This window comes from Bos grunniens, chromosome 8 (assembly GCF_055505025.1).
Source record: "Bos grunniens cultivar Pamir isolate PY7600 chromosome 8, Bosgru_T2T1.0, whole genome shotgun sequence".
Lineage (NCBI taxonomy): Eukaryota > Metazoa > Chordata > Mammalia > Artiodactyla > Bovidae > Bos > Bos grunniens.
The window spans coordinates 54,390,722-54,413,448 of NC_141172.1; the positions used below are offsets into that span (position 1 = coordinate 54,390,722).

The 22,727-nt window shown below is 38.7% G+C and overlaps 1 long non-coding RNA gene across 1 annotated transcript in view; it reads left to right on the plus strand.

Moving 5' to 3' along the window:
* Positions 1 to 6,882: 6,882 nt before the first annotated feature.
* LOC147367080 (uncharacterized) overlaps positions 6,883 to 22,727 on the plus strand; it is a 41,843-nt gene continuing 25,998 nt past the window's right edge. The window contains exon 1 of the long non-coding RNA XR_015169156.1: positions 6,883 to 6,992. This is a non-coding gene — a long non-coding RNA (uncharacterized LOC147367080). The remainder of the gene's footprint in view (positions 6,993 to 22,727) is intronic.

The window sequence follows — 22,727 nt, forward strand, 5'->3', positions numbered from 1 at the left end:
TAGAAATGAGTGAAGTTGTCAAAAGTCAGACAAATTGAACAGAACAAAAACAAAAGCAGAGACACTTGTTAATCCACAGCCTGGGAAAAAACTGACACATTTGTCCTCATCTATTTTTTCTTAGTCCAGTGTCAGAGCTCCTTTATCCCTCTTCTTTATTTATATATTCTTTTAATCATCACTTTATCTTTACTTATTCAGTTACCATTCCCCAAATTGATGATATAATATAAAAAGAGCCTTTCCCCTTAGTTTTCTTTTTTTTTTAATCAGTGCATTATACCATTTTTTTCATTAGCACTTAGCAGACAATGAGTAAATATTTACTGTCTTATGAAGGCCAGTAGACAAATGAGAGTAGAAAACAAAGAAACATAGAGATACAGGCCAAGTGTAGCCATATGGAAGATAACTATACTGCCACTGAATGATGGGCACAGGAAAGACAGTGAATTGCTGTTCCCATAGTTTCAGTCAGTTCAGTTTCTCAGTTGTGTCCGACTCTTTGCAACCCATGGACTGCAGCACAACAGGCCTCGCTGTCCATCACCAACTCCTAGAGCTTACTCAAACTCATGTCCATTGAGTCGGTGATGCCATCCAACCATCTCATACTCTGTTGTCCCCTTCTCCTCCTGACTTCAATCTTGCCCAGCATTAGGGTCTTTTCCAATGAGTCAGTTCTTCTCATCAGGTGGCCAAAGTACTGGAGTTTCAGCTTCATATCAGTCCTTCGAATGAATATTCAGGACTGATTTCCTTTAGGATGGACTGGTTGGCTCTCCTTGCAGTCCAAGGGACTGTCAAGAGTCTTCTCCAACACCACAGTTCAAAAGCATCAGTTCTTCGGCACTCAGCTTTCTTTATAGTCCAACTCTCACATCCATACATGACTACTGGAAAAGCCATAGCTTTGACTAGACAGACCTTTGTTGGCAAAGTAATGTCTCTGCCTTTTAATATGCTGTCTAGGTTGGTCATAGCTTTTCTTCCAAGGAGCAAACATCTTTTAATTTCATGGCTTCAGTCACCATCTGCAGTGATTTTGGAGGCCCCTTTCCCCCCCCAAAATAAAGTCTGTCACTGTTTCCATTGTTTCCCCATCTATTTGCCATGAAATGATAGGACCAAATGCCATAATCTTTGTTTTTTGAATGTTGAGTTTTAAGCCAGCTTTTAAATTCTCCTTTTACTTTCATCAAGAGTACTTTGGCTTTCTTTAGTTCTTTGCTTTCTGCCATAAGGGTGGTGTCATCTGCATATCTGAGGTTATTGATATTTCTTCTGGCAATCTTGATTCCAGCTTGTGCTTCATTCAGCCCACCTTTTCGCATGATGTTAAATAAGCAGGGTGACAATATACAGCCTTGACATACTCCTTCCCAATTTGGAACCAGTCTGTTGTTCCATGTCCAGTTCTAACAGTTGCTTCTGGACCTGCATACAGATTTCTCAGGCGGCAGGTCAGGTGGTCTGGTATTCCTATCTCTTGAAGAATTTTCCACAGTTGGTTGTGATTCATGCAGTCAAAGCTTTGGCATAGTCCATAAAGCAGAAGTAGCTGTTTTTCTGGAACTCTCTTGCTTTTTCAATGATCCAGCAGATGTTGGCAATTTAATCTCTGGTTCCTCTGCCTTTTCTAAATCCAGCTTGAACATCTGGAAGTTCATGGTTCACATACTGTTGAAGCCTGGCTTGGAGAATTTTGAGCATTACTTGGCTAACGTGTGAGATGAGTGCAATTGTGCGGTAGTTTGAACATTTTTTGGCATTGCCTTTCTTTGGGATTGGAATGAAGACTGACCTTTTTCAGTTCTGTGTCCACTGCTGAGATTTTCAAATTTGCTGGCATATTGAGTGCAGCACTTTAATAGCATCATCTTTTAGGATTTGAAATAGCTCAATTGGAATTCCATCACCTCCACTAGCTTTATTCGTAATGATGCTTCCTAAGGCCCACTTGACATCACATTCCAGGTGTCTGGCTCTAGGTGAGTGATCACACCATCGTGGTTTTCTGGGTCATGAAGATCTTTTTTGTATAGTTCTGTGTTCTCACCACCTCTTCTTAATATCTGCTGCTTCTGTTGGGTCCATACCGTTTCTGTCCTTTATTGTGCCCATCTTTGCATGAAATGTTCCCTTCTTTCTTGAGGAGATTTCTAGTCTTTCCCATTCTATTGTTTTCCTCTATTTCTTTGCATTGCTCACTGAGGAAGGCTTTCTTATCTCTCCTTGCTATTTTTTGGAACTCTGCATTCAAGTGGATATATTATCCTATTTTACTGATTGCTTTTGAAATACTCTTTATCATGGAGAAGTTTTAAACATATACAAAAGTAGAAAGCCTGGTAAATGAACCCCAATACACTTTCACTCATCCCCAAAAGTCACCAAACTATGGCCAGTCTTGTCACATACTGCATTAGTTATCTACTGGGCTTAAACAAATGATCCCAAATTTAGCAGTTTATAACAGCATACATTTATTATCTCAGAGTTTATGTGGAGTAGGTCTCCAGATGGGGCTTCTTTGGATCCTTGTGAGAGGATCTCTCATAAGATTGTGGTCATCACGAATCTCACCTGAAGGGTCCACTTCCAAGCTTATTCAAGTGATTGGCAGGATTCAGTTGCAAGAGCTTTTGGTGGAAGGCCTCCATTTATTCCTTCCCAGGTGGACATCTCTGTAGAGCATCTCACAGCATGGAGCTTGCTTCATCAGGCTGCCCACAAGGACAAGAGCAAGAGAGTGAACAAGAAGGGAAATCATGGTCTTTTTTAATTTATTTATTTTTGGCTGCACTGGGTCCTCATTGCTGCACACTGGCTTTCTTTAGGCCAGCTGGGGCTCCTCTTTATTGTGGTGTGTGGGCTTCTCTTTGTAGTGGCTTGTCATGGAGCATGGGCTCTAGGGTGCTCAAGCATTAGTGGTTGTGGTGTCTGGGCTCAGTAGTTGTGGCACATGGACTTAGTTGCCCCGAGGCATATGGGATCCCACCAGACCAGGGATCAAACCTGTGTCCCCTTCACTGGCAGGTGGATTCTTAACCAGTGGATCACCAGGGAAGTCCAACACAGTCTTTTGAACCTAATCATAAAAGAGATATCCCATCATCCTTGCTAAATTCTATTCTTAGTGGAAAAAAAAAACACCAAGTCCAGCCCACACTCAAGGGGAAGGAATTACATAAGGGTGTAGTTACCAGAAGGTGGGGATTACTGGAGGCTGTTTCAGCAGTCTGCCCATCACACATATACACTTGCACTCCTTCTACACTCACAGAGTACTTTGAAGCAAATCCCAGATTTCATATCATCTCTTCTGTAATTGTTTCAACATGTATTCCTAAAAAGATAGGGGTTCTTTTGAAAAATACATAACCAAAGCACCATTATTACATCTAAAATTTAATGATAATCCTCTAATATTTTCAAATATCCAATCAGTGTTCAAATTTCCAATTATCTCATTAATTTGTGTGTGTGTGTTAATGGCTCATTCATGTCCAACTTTTTGCGACCCCATGGACTGTAGCCTACCAGCTCCTCTGTCCATGGGGATTCTCCAGGCAAGAATACTGAAGTGGGTTTCCATTTCCTTCTCCAGGGTACTTTCCCAACCCAAGGAATGAACCCAGGTCTCCTACATTGCAAGCAGGTTCTTTACGCTCTGAGATACTAGGGATATAGTAATCCATTAAGATAGATTGATAGATTTTAAAATGTCTTGTAAATCTCTTTTTATCTATTGTTTTCCCTTCTTTCTCCCTTTTTCCTTCCTTGTAATTGAATTGACCTATAGTATTTCCTGCAGTCTGAGTTTTACTGATTGGATTCCTGAGTTAAAGTTTGTGTTTAGTTGCTCAGTTGTGATCTGATTCTTTGCGACCCCATAGACTGTAGCCCACCAGGCTCCTCTGCCCATGGGGATTCTCAAGGCAAGAATGCTGGAGTGGGTTGCCATATCCTCCTCCAGGGAATCTTCCCAACCCAGGGATCCAACCCAGGGATTAATCCTGAATTGCAGATGGATTCTTTATTATCTGAACCACTGGGAAAGCCTGGGTTAAAAATTTACTACATTCTCAATATTTCCCTATATATAAGTAAGTATTGATTTTAAGATGGCAATTTTTACACATTGAAATCAAGGTGCATCTTACCATCAAAGGCATCATATAATTTTTCAGTTGACAGTTACGATACCGTTGAATTGCTTCATGAACAATCTTGTCTGGACTATTTTATCACTTTAATATCTTGACTATGTTTGTTATAACTTGAATTATGTGCATTGTTCCTATTATGTGTATTGAGTTTAATTACTATTTAATTTTTTTTTCCCTAAAAGATTACATTCTGATTCTACATTGAAAGAAAAAGTAACTGTTAGAGCAGGAAACAGAAACAAAACAGGGGGGAGTAAAATTGATTCATTCATCACTGGGCCACTAAAATCCCTTAATGTTTTAGACTGCAAAGCAAATAAGGACATTTGGAGAAGGACTCAAGTCCTGATGTTTGGAATGGATCACGGAAATACCACCGTCAGCATTTGCCAATGGAGTGTCAGTTCCTTGGAAGAAAATTCCATAGTCAATAGCAGAGCACCCTTTCAAGTTATATTCAACATATATATTATCCTTCAAAAAAATACTGTGGAGAAACACAGCGATCAGTGGCTTTGAATATAAAAGTGATTCCTGTTAGATAGCTTTTTGTTTGTTTTTGTTTTTCCAGAATATTCTTCTGACTTTCAGAAATGCTAAGTGAAAACAGTGCTAAGAAAATTGCATCACTAGTATTAGTTTAGTTAAGGTGCAGGGAAAGGACTAGAAGGAAATGTGTCAAAATGCACCAATATTGATGAGATGTGAGACATATATTTTTTCTTTGTATTTTGTTATTGATGTTGTTTTCCTGAATTGTTTGCAATGAACAAGAATACCTTTTAAAATCAAGGAGAATAAAAGCCCTAGTAAATAATATTAAAGCGCTATGTCAGAGAAGTGACAAGTCAGATCATATGATGGCTTCTGTAGGAGAAGCTGTGAGATTTTCAGGCCTGTAGGCTGCAAGATGAGTTTTAGTTCTTGACCTTGCAGCCTCTTGGCAGTCTTCCCATGGATAGGCTGCAGCCTTCTCCCTTCTTCAGGAGTGCCCCAGCCACCCCTGACTCTGAAACTGTTTCAGTACTGTCTGTGAGGGATGTTCTCCAGTTGTTCATTTTGCCTTAAGTGCTCAGGTATGATATTCTCATGATGACCTTGGAGTTCAGAAAGGTCTGTTGGATTCTTTAGGTGAAGAATTTTTTGTAGCATCTTAATCATAGACATTTTTACTAAATTTCTTATTTTGTGAATACATGGGAGTAACAAATGACATAAAACACTGTAAAAATAAGTTTAAAGAAATCATTCCAGTAAGTGTGAAAATTTTCAAAATAATAAGGTACTTGTATCAGTCTAATTGGCAGGGTCTTTTTTTTTTTTCTTTCTTAGTTGCTTTGAAAATAATTGTGTGCTTTTCAAATAAATTATCAGATTTGATGAAATGTATTGACCCTGATGCTGGGAAAGACTGAAGGCAGAAGAAGGGGATGACAGAGGACGAGATGGTTGGATGCCATCACTGACATCAGTTGATGCCATCAACTCAATGGACATGAGTTTGAGCAAGCTCCAGGAGTTGGTGATGGACATGGAAGCCTGGCGTGCTTCAGTCTCTGGGGTCACAAAGAGTTGGCCGTGACTGAGCAACTGAACATCAATAGAAAAATAAAAAAGAAAAACTCTGTCTTCTAGAGCTAAGTTTAGGAGATTAGGGATCTGTCTTTTCTTTCCTTATAGATCTCTTGCTGATAATCTATTTCCTTGATACAAGGTATCATAAATTGTTAGATACATCATGAATTTTATAACAACTTTTCAGAAAAAAAGCACCTATAAAATTACACATTTTGTTTTTTCCTGTAGATGTTCATTCTTCAGTTTATAAGTTTGGCCTGAGCCTAAGCTTTTTTCACATTTGAAGTAAAAAATGTTCTCCTGAGTATATTTTGGTTTGGACACTATCAGCAGCACCATGGTGACCTTCTCCAATCCACCTCAAAACCTGTCTTTTATAATCTGTTCCTCTTTAGTATATTTAAGATTGAAAGACATTTCAAGATGTGTCATAATATTCCAGGCTTGATGAACAATCCCTGTGTGGTTCAAATCATAATTAACTTTTCTGTCATAATTGAATTACATATTAATGGACATTAGACGGTTCTTCAGAATCAACTGTTTCTGATAGAGGGATACTGGTGCCAGAATGATCACTGGAATTCAAGAAAATATATCATCGACTCTTCATAGTTTCGAGAAACCTATGCCTATTCCAAGAGACTTGGCAATTTCTGTTGCTTTTAATTGTGTTGTGTAGAGCGTGACAATATTCTGCAAAGACAATTATTGTTTGTTTCTCTGTTACATTTTAATATATTCTTTTTTGAAGACATTTTCAATGACAATTGGAATCCAAACTTAAAATAAGGTTCAACTACATGCCATGCAAACAAGGCTTATTTCCCAGCTTAGGTGAGACTCAAATGAATCTGTAACCTTCTACACACATGCTAATTTGCACATGTGCAGACATTGACATCTATGTCACAACACATTTCTCTGCCAAGTATCTTTGGCAAAGACTATAAATTACATACGAATTTGAGATATGTTAAAATGTGAAAAGCTCTGCATCTTAGACTTGATGAAATACAGTAATAAATAACACTTATCAATTGTGTGTAATATGTTAGATACCTTGCCTATATTATTCACTTATTTTCATAATTACCCTATAAAACAGTACTGTTACTGTCTCAATTTTACAGATGAAGAAAACCGAGTCTAGGGGAGTTTAAGTCATTAGTCTGAGGAAAAGGCAGAATTGAACCAAAGCTTGAACTTGAAGCATATACGATCTTCCCTACTTATCTCTTGGTAAGCCTTATTATTATTATTTTTTATGCACTATAAAGTCCAGTAGAACTTTCTATTATGGAAATGTTCTCTATCTGTCCAACATGGCAGTCACTAGCCACCTGGGGCTATTGAGCATTTGAAATGTGGTTAAAATTTTAATGTTATTTGATTTTAATTAATTTTAATTTAAATGGGTACATGTGTCTGGTGGCTCCCACACTGCAGAGTGCAACACTAGAATGAAGATCACTGTGGTCTCAGGAAAATTCCAGAGAGTTGACACAGAGTTCACTTTTGTGCTTGCAAGTCAGGTCTACACAAGTGCAAATACCCGTTACTTTATTACTTCTCTGGAACACCTTGACTATTTTCATGGCTTTTTGAGATGAGAAAAAACTGGTCAGCAAATCTAAAACAAAAAGGGAAGCTAGAAAACTGTCCTACCACTGTATGGGGTACTTACTCATGCTCTAGTTAGGTCCCTTATAGGTTCTTCTTAGGTCTACTGTGATGTGTTTTTGTTAACGTTGTTATTAATCTTCTGCATTTGAAAATTTTTCAGTTATCTTATGAAACTTTCCCAAATGTTTTAGAAGGTAACTAGAATTGGTATTACAATTCCTGTTTTACTGATGAGGTAAAATTAAGATTCAGGTTGTGTGATTTGTCCAAGGTCACACAGATACCTGGTGACTTACATGGGACCGGTATCTAGACCTTTGAACTTCTAATCTGTTGTGCTTTCCATACAAGGAGCTATTTCTCTACTATTGCATTCAAATATATTTTATTTAAAAACAAGCACACATACCAGACAAACTCTGCAGGAAGAAACTCTGACTTTGGCTGGAGATGATTCCAGGCAAGCTGGTAGAATAAGGTATCACCCCATGGGCATTAGTCCCTCCCAAAGGAAGCATTTGCCAGTGACTTGAGTAGTGTCATGATCTTCGTTTTCTGAATATTGAGCTTTAAGCCAACTTTTTCACTCTCCACTTTCACTTTCGTCAAGAGGCTTTTGAGTTCCTCTTCACTTTTCTGCCATAAGGGTGGTGTCATCTGCATATCTGAGATTATTGATATTTCTCCCAGCAATCTTGATTCCAGCTTGTGTTTCTTCCAGTCCAGCATTTCTCATGATGTACTCTGCATAGAAGTTAAATAAGCAGGGTGACAATATACAGCCTTGACATACTCCTTTTCCTATTTGGAACCAGTCTGTTGTTCCATGTCCAGTTCTAACTGTTGCTTCCTGACCTGCATACAGATTTCTCAAGAGGCAGATCAGGTGGTCTGGTATTCCCATCTCTTTCAGAATTTTCCACAGTTGATTGTGATCCACACAGTCAAAGGCTTTGGCATAGTCAATAAAGCAGAAATAGATGTTTTTCTGGAACTCTCTTGCTTTTTCCATGATCCAGTGGACATTGGCAATTTGATCTCTGGTTCCTCTGCCTTTTCTAAAACCGCTTGAACATCAGGAAGTTCACGGTTCACATATTGCTGAAGCCTGGCTTGGAGAATTTTGAGCATTACTTTACTAGCGTATGAGATGAATGCAATTGTGCAGTAGTTTGAGCATTCTTTGGCATTGCCTTTCTTTGGGATTGGAATGAAAACTGACCTTTTCGAGTCCTGTGGCCACTGCTGAGTTTTCCAAATTTGGCATCCGGTCCCATCACTTCATGGGAAATAGACGGGGAAACAGTGAAAACAGTGTCAGACTTTATTTTTCTGGGCTCCAAAATCACTGCAGATGGTGACTGCAGCCATAAAATTAAAAGACGCTTACTCCTTGGAAGGAAAGTTATGGCCAACCTAGATAGCATATTCAAAAGCAGAGACGTTGCTTTGCCAACAGAGGTCCATCTAGTCAAAGCTCTGGTTTTTCCTGTGGTCATGTATGGATGTGAGAGTTGGACTGTGAAGAAAGCTGAGCGCCGAAGAATTGATGCTTGTGAACTGTGGTGTTGAAGAAGACTCATGAGAGTCCCTTGGACTGCAAGGAGATCCAACCAGTCCATTCTAAAGGAGATCAGCCCTGGGATTTCTTTGGAAGGAATGATGCTAAAGCTGAAACTCCAGTACTTTGGCCACCTCACGCGAAGAGTTGACTCATTGGAAAAGACTCTGATGCTGGGAGGGATTGGGGGCAGGAGGAGAAGGGGACGACAGAGGATGAGATGGCTGGATGGCATCACTGACTCGATGGACGTGAGTCTGAGTGAACTCCGGTAGTTGGTGATAGACAGGGAGGCCTTGCGTGCTGCGATTCATGGGGTCGCAAAGAGTCAGACACGACTGAGCGACTGATCTGATCTGATCTGAGTAGTGTCAGTGTTTTCAGGGTGACACTGCAAGCTGAATGGTTGTGGTGGAAGATCAGTCACTAATTCTGCTTTTTCTCAATGTGGCCATTTTTGTTCTTTTTGTGCAGTTTGTAAAGAAAATGAGTGGGTCATAATATCAATTCCTTCTTGGATATTTTGGTTGACTTCAAGTATCATTCCTTTTGTAATTAAGTGGGAGAGGGAAAACAGATGGTCACCTTGTCAAATTTTGTTTTCAAGTCAAATACACACAGCCCTCTTTTCTAAGTAGGTTAATTCCCTTTTAATGGGACTGCTTTAAGATAGGGAGTCCCTGGTGGTTTTGCATAGGCTCTAATGAATATGTACATAGTGTCCACCTGTTTGGACAGTGCACTTGGAATACATGTCTTAATTTGTATAGAAGTGCCGCCTGTAATCTTTATTGTCTGGAACAGTCATCCTTTAGCTTCTCTGTGCTTTAGTCTCTTCAGGGCTATACCTTCTGTATATATAGCCAGAGCACACGCAGGGAGCCTTGGTATGTATCTGGGCACTGTAAGCTGCCATTCAGCTGGAGATTAAAGGGATAGCAGGATATTTCTGAACATGATCCCACTATCACCTCATTTTGGTTCCTTCTTGGATCTTGAGAAGGATTTTTGCAGAGATGAAAGAATAATGATTACTCAAAACTGGAAACCATCTTTCTTTTTTTAAGTTTTATTTTATTGAAGTATAGTCAATTTACAATGTTGTGTTAATTCCTGCATACAGTAAAGTGATTGTTATACATATAGATTCCTTTTCACATTCTTCTCCATTGTGGTTTATCACGGGACAGTGAATATAGTTCCCTGTGTTACGGTAGGGCTTTGTTGTTTGTCCATTCCGTATATAATAGTCTGCACCTGCTAATCCCAGACTCCACCCATCCCTCCCCCGCAGACCGTTGGCAACTGCACGTCTGTTCTCTACGCTTCTGACTCTGTTTCTCTTTCGTGGATAAGTTCATTTGTGCCATATGTTAGATCCCACATATGAGTGATATATGGCATTTGTTTTTCTGCCTGACTTCACCTAGTATGATAATCTTTAGGTGCACCCATGTTGCTGTAATGGCGTTATTTCATTCTTTTTTATTGGAAGCCTTCTCAACCCACCTACTTTCAAGAACAATGAGGACCAATAGATTAGGGAGATCTTAGGCCCTTCTCAGATTTATTCTCTATGTTAAGGAAAAAATAGAAAAAAATACCTTCTATTTTAAAAGAATGTTTTTTGAGATGTATGAAAATGAGAAAATGAGCTGGTGTTCTTGCCTTTGCCAGTCCTAAAGTTCCTCTTTCACACCTTTTTATGTGTCTCCTTGCTTCCTTGGCCTAGTAAAGTTACACTCTCTCAATCCTCCATGTTACACATAACAGAAGTGGACTTCCAGACAAAAAGAAAGCCCTGATTCTGCCTCTGTTTCTAGAAAAGCATGAGATTCTTGTCACTGCTTTTTTGTTAATCAGTGATCTATTCTGCACCTACTGTGTACTTAGAACTATATTAGAATTTTTCTTCTTGCCTTGAAGCGAGCACATTGATTTTTAGAACTATCTTTAGTTAAGAGTTTAATTTAAAATCCAATATTATTTTTTAAATGGGTGGCATTCCTCTTGGAGTTCTGAAGTCTTCTGCTTTCTGCTTGTGTGTTGATTTGGGGCAAATCTCTCTTTTTTTTTTTTGCTTATTTCTTTTAGCCAGAAGTAAAGGAGACAACTTAAGCTTAGTATTTTCATGAAATTTCTTTTTAATTGTTTTGACATTGTGGCTGGTGCTCTGGTTAATTCATAAAGGATTTATAGTTACTATAAATTATTACTATCTAAAAATATACAGTTTAGAAGGTTAACTGATACTGTGTACACACATAAAAAATATTCCTGCATACAGCATGAGTGGATTTCAGTTCAGTTCAGTCACTCAGTCGTGTCCGACTCTTTACAACCCCATGAATCGCAGCACGCCAGGCCTCCCTGTCCATCACCAACTCCCGGAGTTCACTCAGACTCACGTCCATCGAGTCAGTGATGCCATCCAGCCATCTCATCCTCTGTCGTCCCCTTCTCCTCTTGCCCCCAATCCCTCCCAGCATCAGAGTCTTTTCCAATGAGTCAACTCTTCGCATGAGGTGGCCAAAGTACTGGAGTTTCAGCTTTAGCATCATTCCTTCCAAAGAAATCCCAGGGCTGATCTCTTTTAGAATGGACTGGTTGGATCTCCTTGCAATCCAAAGGACTCTCAAGAGTCTTCTCCAACACCACAGTTCAAAAGCATCAATTCTTCAGCACTCAGCCTTCTTCACAGTCCAACTCTCACATCCATACATGACCACAGGAAAAACCAGAGCTTTGACTAGATGGACCTTTGTTGGCAAAGCAATGTCTCTGCTTTTGAATATACTATCTAGGTTGGTCATAACTTCCCTTCCAAGGAGTAAGCATCCTTTAATTTCATGGCTGCAGTCACCATCTGCAGTGATTTTGGAGCCCAAAAAAATAAAGTCTGACGCTGTTTCCACTGTTTCCCCATCTATTTCACATGAGTGGATTTAGGCTTAGTTTATTGGAATATCTTTTAAACTAGAGTATTACATACCAACCCCCTAACCCTTATTCCTAAATGTAGGCTAACAAGGGTTCAATAAAAGATATCTATGTAAAAACCCATTTGATGACCAATTTTGTATATCCTGTGAACATATTGTAGAACCTACATAAGTGTAGATGTAAAAGACAAAACCCTGAATTCTACCATTATCAAATAATTGTCATTAGGGCAGTGGCTACCTGGATGCAAATTCGTTGATGTTTAATTAAATTTGTTTTTAATGAATTGATTGGTCAAAAGACAAGTCTGGGTCATGCGAATTTCCCTATGAATGAGGCTACACTGCAAACACAAATGACTTTTTCACTCAGTCTTGCTTTCCTATATGGTTCTTAAGGAGGGTTCCCTTTGCATTATTTAATGTTTTTGGCTTATTTATAATTCTTGGAGGAAATGTTACACAAAACCACAAGTACTCAGTCAGACTGTGCATGAAACCAGGCATGTTTTTGCCATTTAAAGCTTCCACAGCAAGAGAGAGCAAAACCGTGCATCTTCAAGGTTAAGCAGATGTGGTAAAAGCACATTCACTCACTGTTTGTTTTGCTAAAAAAGAAAAAAAAAAAATGAAAGCTTAATATGTGTTACAGCTCTCTTTCCCTTTTTGTTAAATTGCAAAAAGTTGATTATTGTTCCAATGATAACGCCTTTTATTGCTTAAAAGAAATGATAAGAACATACTTTTTTTAAGGTCTGAAAACTCAAGAATCCTTAATTTCGTGAAATGTATCTTTTATTTTTTTGATTAATGCATTTGTCTGTGTGATATTTGAAGTTTTCCTGGAAATGGCTTTTGATAGTTTTTTTTAGCTAAGCCGATGTCAGATTTATATGTAAAAAAGCCATATTCACGCTCCTTAGAATCATTTCTAAGAGTGACATCTCCTTAAGGATGCTTTACTCACTGTTGGCCTTTGCACTTGACCTTTAATTTATAAAATGAGATTTTTGTATACCTTTTTGTTCTGTATTCCATTTTCTTACTTTTTTTGGTGGGGGAGATTTGGAGATGGTCACCAGTATTTATTTTTTCCCCTCTTTGCATTTTAAAGATGGAAAAAAAAAAAAACCTGTAGAAACTCCTAGATTATTATGTAGGATAATAATAATGGTATGTGGTATTTACATGAAAGGGTGAAAATGAAAGTCGCTCAGTCGTGTCCACTCTTTGTGACCCCATGTACTGTAGCCGAACAGGCTCCTCTGTCCTTGGCATTCTCCAGGCCAGAATACTGGAGTGGGTTGCCATTCCCTTCTTCAGGGGATCTTCCCAACCCAGGGATCAAACCCAGCTCTCCTGCATTGCAGGCAGATTCTCTACTGTCTGAGTTGCCAGGGAAATCCAGGAAAGGATGCTATAATATAAATTAAGAATTTAATTCTGATTTCCTTTCAAATGGTTTTGAATCTGGATATAGTCAGAAAAATGCCTAGGAGGTCCTCTGGATGGTAAGCTTCATATTCTTTTGCCACCTGGTTTCTAGCGTTGATAACTAGATTTCCATTATTTTCCCACTTTGCTGCTGCTGCTGCTAAGTCGCTTCGGTCGTGTCTAACTCTGTGCGATCCCAGAGACGGCAGCCCACCAGGCTCCCCCATCACTGGGATTCTCCAGGCAAGAACACTGGAGTGGGTTGCCATTTCCTTCTCCAACGCATGAAAGTGAAAAGTGAAAGTGAAGTCACTTAGTTGTGTCTGACTCCTAGCGACCCCATGGACTGCAGCCTACCAGGCTCCTCCATCCATGGGATTTGCCAGGCAAGAATACTGGAGAGGGTTGCCATTGCCTTCTCCGACTTTCCCACTTTAGCCTTCCCCTTATCCTCAGAGCCTATCATCCCTCTCTCACCATCCACTTTCCCTCCCCTGACATGGCTGAACATTATTTCACACTCAGTATTGAATGCCAGAGTTTGCTATTAAGTTCAATATCTAACTAAACATGAATGATGAGTGAGTCATATCCATCTGAAAGTTAAAACAGGCTATGGGGCCTCCCCGTCCCCACGCCAAGGATTACAACTTGAAATCAACATTTGTGTCCCCTCAGGGAAAATCATGGAAGTTTTAGGACTATCTGCACATTCCCTATTTGATTTCAAATGATAATATAATCAATCCAGGAAAGGAAATCATCCTAAAATTTGATATTATGATTAGAAGTGTAATCTAGTGAAAGAGAAAATGTCTAATTATTAAATTAGAAGAGTCACAATTCCTCAAGCATAGATTCTGAGCACTGCATTTCTAGAGAAAATGGCTACTTTGGATGAAAAGATACAGTTGACACTTTGCCCATCATGTGGTAAGTGCTCAGTAACTGTTGCATTAAAAACTAGAAGTTAGCACACTCCCCAGACCATAGAAAGCTTTTCTTTTTTTTTTTTTCATAGAAAGCTTTTCTAATTTTTCTTTTGCCATTTTAAAACAGCATACTGATTTATTTCCATTACAAAAAGAAAAATTTCCTTCTAAACCTAGCTAAAAATTTAATTGTAGTGGAGGCGTAAGAGAAGAAAAAAAAAGAGAGAGAGAGAGAGAAAAAAAAAGGGCTTAGGGGAGGAAGGAAGGGAAAGAGGAAGAAAAGAAAAGGAAGGAAGGAAGTGAAGACAGTCTGCATTCACATTTGCTTGCTGTCCTAAGATTAAGCCCGACCACACAAAAACCCAGAGGAAGCAAGCATCATTTAACATTCAACTTGCAATTCATTTTGTGACTCTATCATTATGCCAGCTCATTTGTCTGCAGTTTAAAATGTGTTATAAAGTAGAAACTTAGAAGTAAAATTCTTTCACTTCCTGATACTAGAGTGAGCGTAGTACATCTGCGTGTTTTGGATCATTTCTAAGCATTTCTCAAAGGTTTGTTCCTCTTTGCCTGAAAGATGGTGGTTTGAACCATTGAAAATGTTTTCATCAAAACTTTATCAGATCATCATTTCTTTTTAAAAATTTCCTATTAATAGATATTACTATTCAAACAGTTTAACACTCATCACCTTGCCCTTTTAATTTTATTTCTAAAATGTCTCTTGATTATGTCCCCTTTTCTCTCTGCCCTAGGCATTGTCTTTATGTCCTGAACACCTCTCACCAGAGCTGCTCCTGGGTTGGCTTCTGTTCCTATCTTTCCTAATTTAATTATTTCCTTAGACTGTTGCAGGATTATTTCCCCAAGAAATAGGATAAATCAAGAGGGTTTTTTTCTTCCCCCCAAAAAACCTTTAGTGGCTTTCATTTGCTTACACAATAAAAGCTGAACTGCTTCGAGGTCTTTTATCATCTAGCTCCCCTAATACCTTCCCAGCCTCAACTGCTCCTTTCTCCCTGTATGTGTGTGTGTATGTGTATTTGTATCAGTGAGTTCCACAAATGCACTGGAAGCTTCCACATTTCTTCATGAAAGGCTTTGCTGACACTAATTCCTCATCCCAAATGTCCTTACTCTGCTTTTACATGGAAAATCCTAGCTCAACTCAAGTATTACCCCTTTATGAAACACTGGGAGGCCTTCTCCAGCTGAAGGTAATTGTTCTTTCCTCTACCTCCCTGTAGTACTTGGATAAATTATTATATTAGAAATGAAATAAGTTTTACAGTCCAGTCAAACTTTATTCAGGAATCACCTTGGTGTCAGGTGATTTAGTTTCCAATGAAAGAAACATCAAATAAATTTGGGCAAGTAAAAGTTTTTATTGGTTCATATAACTAAAAATTGAGACAGCTGAATGCAGTGCCCAGCTAGTGTTCCCATTTTTTGTCTCTGTTTTCATCCCAGTGATTTCAGACTTCAGCAGACCCTTCACTCCGAATGATAGGAAAGTGGTTTTCAGAAGTGCTAGATTTACATGATATTTTTAGCTCTTAATCTCAGAAGAAGAGAAACCCTCTTCCACAGCACCAATATCATCCTTTTTCTCCCTTGGAGGATTGTTCCAGTTTGCATCATTTGTCACTGTTTCTGGGAAGCTGGGTTCTCTGGCTGGTCAGTCTAACATGCTCCTCATTGTAAAGGAGGTAAAGCCATGTGATGGACAGATGCACCAGAATATTGTAGAGTGAGGAAGAAGCTGTCTCTGAGAGGAAAGTGATTTTTATTACATCCTCTATTGAGTATTTTAATTTTTCCCATTGTTGTAACTCACTGTTGAAGTGTATCTTACCCTTTTAATGCTAAGCTTCTCCAGGACAAGTATCAACATGCATTCAATAAATGTTAGCTAAGTGAAGGACTTATCAGCAGATAAAAAATGAAATGGCACCCAAAGTTACCATTTTAATGGACTGAAGATTCTTTTTTTTAACCTTTTCAAAGCCTTATTAGTGAGACTTGATATTTTCCAGTGATTAAGGGAGATTGGAGTTTACAGAAAATAGAGGAGAGGATTAATATTTAAGATACACCCAGTTCATATAAAATATTGGATCCCAAACACTTCTAGTTATAATTTGGCTATCAGAAACCATTTAAATTAAAATGTTTTGAAGTAAAAAAAAAAATGCTTTTAGTAGAGAAAATTTTGATATAGTTTATTACCATCACAGAAACAATTCTACTTAAAACCTGCATTTCTAATCTCTCACAGTTAGACCGTTTTGTTTTGTACTCTTAGAAAGTATGAGGTCTTGCCAACTAGTGTTTTAAGATATTCAAAATGGAAAGTTAAAGACTAGTTCCTCATTTCTCTTCTTAGTAACTTTAAATAATCTAGGAAAATGACCCTGTTTTGCATTTTTTTGCTCTAAATAGTCTAAGTGCTTTATTTAAACTGGTTATCTCATTAGCATGATGCTACACAAGAGAGTTGATCACACTTGGCCACAGTACGGGCAGTACTATGTTGTGAACACCGAATCTGTATTGTTTCCTTCAGTGAGCTTTTAATAAAGCAATTTCTAAGCTTGTTTTCATCAAACCTGTGCTCTAGAGTTTGTTTGGTATAGAGGGTAATTAAGCATTCTGGATTTGGAACCTGATATGAAATCTAACTCTGCCACTACACTAGTTATCTCTGGATGTCCTTAGACAAGGTACACAGGCTCCCTGGATTTTTTACGCATCTGTAAAGTGGGGTTAGTACTCTCTAGCTCAGAGAATTTTGAGTTAAAGGAGATAATGTGATATTGTGCATGGAGTATCTGGGATATTATAAAGGCTCAGTGTAATTTATGGACTATTGTTACAATAACTTACTGTACTTCAACTGGTACCTATTGCTTTAGAGAGGAGGAGATCAAACCCAGTCAATCGTAAAGGAAATCAACCCTGAATACCCACTGGAAGGACTGGTGCTGAAGGTCCTTCCTAGCTTCGATACTTTGGCTACCTGTTGTGACGAGCTGATTCATAGGTAAAAAACCCTAATGCTGGGAAAGATTGAAGGCAAAAGATGAAGGGGGTAGCAGAGGATGAGATGATTAAATAGCATCACCAACTCAATGGACATGAAATTGAGCCAGGGGACAGTGGAGGATGGAGGAGCCTGGCGTATTGCAGTCCATGAGGTCACAATGAGTTGGACATGATTTAGAGACTGAACAACAACAAAGCTGGAAATCACTGGGGAAGGAACATTTGAGCAGTTGTATTAAAAGTACTCCTGCTTAGAATGGAAGATGTGGCAGTTAAAAGACAGGACAGTGTCCTTATTTCATCACTGATAAGATGTCCTGCTTTCAGTCCTTCATGGACTGACACCTCTACTGCTTGATACTCCCTGCTCTTCACCCCAGTCTCCAGCTCTCCTCTTCCTCAACTGCAGCTACCAACATGTTGTGACAAAAAACCCCTCCTCCATAGATGGACCCTGAGGACTGTAAGGTCAGACCCAGGGTGACTTTTCACCTCTCTCAAGATAAAAAATATCTTGCTCCATTTGAGATTAAATTTAATCTTTTTGCCAAATGTGAAGCTGCTATACTCCAGTTTCTTAAATATAAAAGATGTGAGATGAAGCAAGGCATAGCATACAGGGAGATCTAACCAGACATCCCAGAGTCCCAGTGAGACCACAAGTCACAGAGCTTCATTATGACGAGAGTAATGGTAGTAATAGACCGACAGTAGCTTACGTAACCTTCCCTGGCCACGATTCCGGACTGAACAACCGTCTGCTGTAAAGAGCATCTCTGCTTGATATGTGCACACAGCAGGTGCTCATTCTTACACCATTTCCCACCCACTGTTGTTTGTTGTTTATAGTAATTTTCAAAACATTTTATTTTGCAAATATTTTAACCTTATAGGAATGTGGCAATTTTGGTTAAGAGAATTGTATGCTTTTACCCAGGCTCACCAATTTTGTTTTAAGTGAACACGTGTCAAATATTTTAACTCATTATTAATGAGGGAAACAGGCAATGTTGCAGCCAGTTCAAAGATCAGAAATATGGAAATGAATTTGCAAATGAATACAAAACTGGCTTATTCCACAAAGAGGGAGGGAAGTCAGCTGCACCTCCACTTGACAGAATTTATGTACAAGAATTATTTTGCCTCTCTCCGATGACTCACTAGCTTTTAACATTTTGCCACAAATCCTTTATCCTTCCCTTTTTCTCTAATTAAATTTTTCTGAACCCTTTGAGAATAATTTGCATGCATTGTGCCCGCATAAGCATTAATACTTTAATTCAATGTGAATTGTGAAAGAAAACACATTTTCTTACAAAACCATGGCAAGTTACTGAATTCAGAAAATGTAGCATTGATACAGTACTTATTTTAATCTATAATCCATGTTTTGTTGTTGTAATAACATTTTAGATGGCATTTTTCATTCTCTAGTACTGAGTTCAGTCTGCGGTGATATATCATATATACTTATGTCTCTTTTTTTAATTGAGGTATAATTGACATAAATTATGCTAGTTTCAGGTATACAACATACCAATTTAATATTTGTATATATTGTAAAATGATCACCACAAATCTAACATCTGTAACTATATATAGTCACAAAGTTTCTTTATTATGATGAAAATTTTTAAGATCTACTCTCTTAGAAACTTTCAAATATACAATACAGTATAATTAACTGTAGTCACCGTGTTGGTCATTACATCCTCAGAACTTATTTATTTTATAGTAAGCCAGCTTCACCCATTTTACTATTCATCCCTCCACCCTGCCCTTGTCTCTGGCTCCCACCAAGCTGATCTCTGTTTTTATCTTGTCTCTTCAGTTTTCTTTATATTTTTTAGAAAAATTTTGAAGTTTGTGTATGTTAGAAATTATGGCATTTCTGTGTTTGTGTGTGTGTTGCTTTATTTATGATAATATCCTCAGCTATTATGTCAAAAGGTGTGTGTGTTAGTCGCTCAGTCATATCTGACTCTTTGCAACCCCACAGACTGTAGCCCAACAGGTTCCTCTGTCCATGGGATTCTCCAGGCAAGAAAACTGGAGTGGCTTGCCATTCCCTTCTCCAGAGGATCTTCCCCACCCAGGGATCGAGCCCTGGTCTCCTGCATTGCAGGCAGATTCTTTACTGTTTGAGCTACAGGGAAGTCCTATTATGTCAAAAGCTGACTTTTTAAAAAAGTGCATTTCGACTCCAAAGTGATACTGGGGGGAAAATAGCAAGCATAAATCAGAACATCAAAGTAAGTCCCACCACGCCTACAGTGTACAAATAGCTGTTGATGAGTTTGCCATGCTTAGTGAACTGAGTAACTGTAAAAGCTTTTCGTGTGCATTCCTATTTTCAGGCCCAATACAGTACGTTAACCTCAGAATATCAAATTGAATCGGGTTCTGAGAAGAGCTGCCTGCAAAGCAGTTAGAATGACACTCTTCATTACACCACCTAGATTTGGGTTTCAGACCACCATAACCAGGGCCTTTTCTAATCTCTCACCTATAGTCAGATACGCACAGCCACCCAAATCAAGGACTCCGTACCTCTTGAGAGTGAAGTCCACCGAAGCCCGCGAAGCTGAGCCCCAAATTGTTAGGAAGAACCTCTTCTTGATGACATTTTTCCTGGCAAGGCCAAATAACCAGCCCCTGCAAGGCTGCTGGCCACACAGTATGTCAGCACAAATTATGCAGTCTGGGGCTGAGTGGCTGTGTCAGCTGCCCATTAGACCACACTAAAATAGAATTGCTGGGTGCCTGAAGCATGAAGCATGATATTAGATAAAGTGATGAAATTTCACTCGATTAAAGAGCCAGGTCAAGGACAGTTACCTCAGGAAATTCCTTTTTTCCTCAAATATTCTCACAACCTTGATGAATTTATCGTTTTCTTGCGTATTTTTCATTATCGTCTGGGGCTTTATGAGCAATAAAAGGTGCCCTCAGCAGGCACTGACATATTGGAGTGATCAGAATCATAGGTTATATTGATTCAAAGAAAGAAAGGGGGGGGAAAAAGACGGAATTGACATTGCCGCAGGTCACAAGCCCTTGGAAATGTTGGATTGATTTGTTTAGACAGTTGTTTGATTTCTCTCTCTCTGTCTTTCTCTAACACTTTTGTTTTGTTTTTCTTAATAAAGGGATAGGAAAAAGAACAGAAAAAGGTAGTCTTTTTTTTTTTTTTAAGGCCAGTTGAAGGATAGGAACAGCAGCATATGGCTTGGCAGAAAGTTTTATTTTTATTTTTTTGATTTATAAGGACAGGAGAAAAATGCTTCTTGCAAAGGGCTTCTTTTATCAAAAGGACTTGCAGGCTGAAAGTAAATGATTGCATACCTACACTCCTTCTCAAATCTGGGTTGGATAACCACAGCTAGCCAGAGTAAAGCAGTTTGAGTAATGCACCCACCACCCACTTCCTGGCCTGGTTCCTGTAGGAAAACATTTTTTTTCATTAAGGAAAATATTTTTGGTTCATTAATACTGTACTCTGGCTTATTTTCATTTACAGTAGCATTTGAGAAGCAAAAGAAATGAGAAGTGGGTATTCAGATCACTTGAGTTTCACGCTTACAGCTTAATGATTCTCCCATTCCTCTCCCTCCCCTCTTATCCTGCCATTGAGGGCGAGGTTCTTATGTGAGCACGATATCCCTGACGGAGTAGCACCAAGGCCAGCTAATCGGATCTTGTAGAACTCTAATTCAGTTGGCTCAGCCGCTCTTTCTTTGGGTCAGAAAATCCACAGTTGCAAATGTGTTCTTCAGGGTTGGGGAGACGGCAGGGAGGGGAGGGTTTGAAGGTATTTGGGAGGAATCAGCTAGCTTTTGGTACCACTTGAGGGTCATTGCTGCAAACTCTCAACTCAATAAATGATTGAGGAAACTTAGTTCAATAAATTTCCCAGGCAATATTTTAACTTTGGTGCTCCAGTTTCATTCCATGTTTGTAGGCTGCTTGAGTTTTTAGAGTCCTATTTTTCCCTTTATAAAATAGGAATAATTTTAGCATATTATATCTCTTCTATCTTATAAGACTATAATGAAGATGAAAAAGGGCATCTGTTTACAGATTTTTAAATTGTAAATAGAAAATGTATTATCTATATTCTAAATGATATCATGATTATATTTCCATACAATATTAATTTTTAATACTAGTGAACAAAGAATTTCTGTGACCTGGTGAGCTTTACTTACTTGGCATGTGAACTGTAGACACAGAATTTACACCTGCTTTTTTAGCAGATTACTTACACATTACATGAATGTTTCTATAAATCAAACTTCTTTTATAACAGCGTTTCCTAGGTAAGAGTCTCTACCCAAGAAAGAAACACATTAAATGATAGCTTGGTGGATGGACACAAAATACAGGAAGGCTTCTTGGGTATAATGCTGGTTTCTCAGTGTCATCATAATTAATAGAATAAAAGTGAAAGGACAAGTTTTCTTTTTTTTTACTTACAGGAAAAAAGTACAATTACTTGTTACATAGAAATGTTAGATACCCACTTTTGGATCTGATCAACTATAATCTTTCTTTTATTTTTCCCCTGGAGCCAAGAGGGTTTTTTTTGTTGTTGTTGTTTTTCAAAATATTGAAATGGTTTGAAAGATCAAAAGACAGTTGTGCTAAGTTTTCTATTATTAGCATGGAAGTGATAACAGCTTTCTTATCCCTTGGGAGAAGAGGTGGCAGTTGGAGGCTGAGGAGTTCTCAGTGTTGTATCAGCAGGCTTTACACCAAAGTGAAAGCAAAAATAAGAATATCCGCCTGTAATAAGACTGCAGATGGTGACTACAGCCATGAAATTAAAAGACGCGTGCTCCTTGGAAGAAAAGCTATGACCAACCTAGACAGCATATTAAAAAGCAGAGACATCACTTTGCCAAAAAAGGTCCATCTAGTCAAAGCTATGGTTTTTCCAGTAGTCATGTATGTGAGAGTTGGACTACAAAGAAAGCTGAGTCCTGAAGAATTGATGCTTTTGAACTGTGGTGTTGGAAAAGACTCTTGAGAGTCTCTTGAACTGCAAGGAGATCCAACCAGTCAATCCTAAAGGAAATCAGTCCTAAATATTCATTGGAAGGACAGATATGAAGCTGAAACTCCAATACTTTGGCCAACTGATGGGGAGAACTGACTGATTGGAAAAGACCCTGATGCTGGGCAAGATTGAAGGCGGGAGGAGAAGGGGACAAAAGAGGATGCGATGGTTGGATGGCATCACCCACTCGATGGAGATGAGTTTGGGTAACCTCCGGGAGTTGGTGATCAACAGGGAGGCCCATTGTGCTGCAGTCCATGGGGTCACAAAGAGTCGGACATGACTGAGCAACTGAACTGGAAAGAGGAGGAGTCTGTTTCCTTTTCTCAGTATAATATGAAGGGTAAAGATATACCAGTGGAGTTAAAAGTTGCC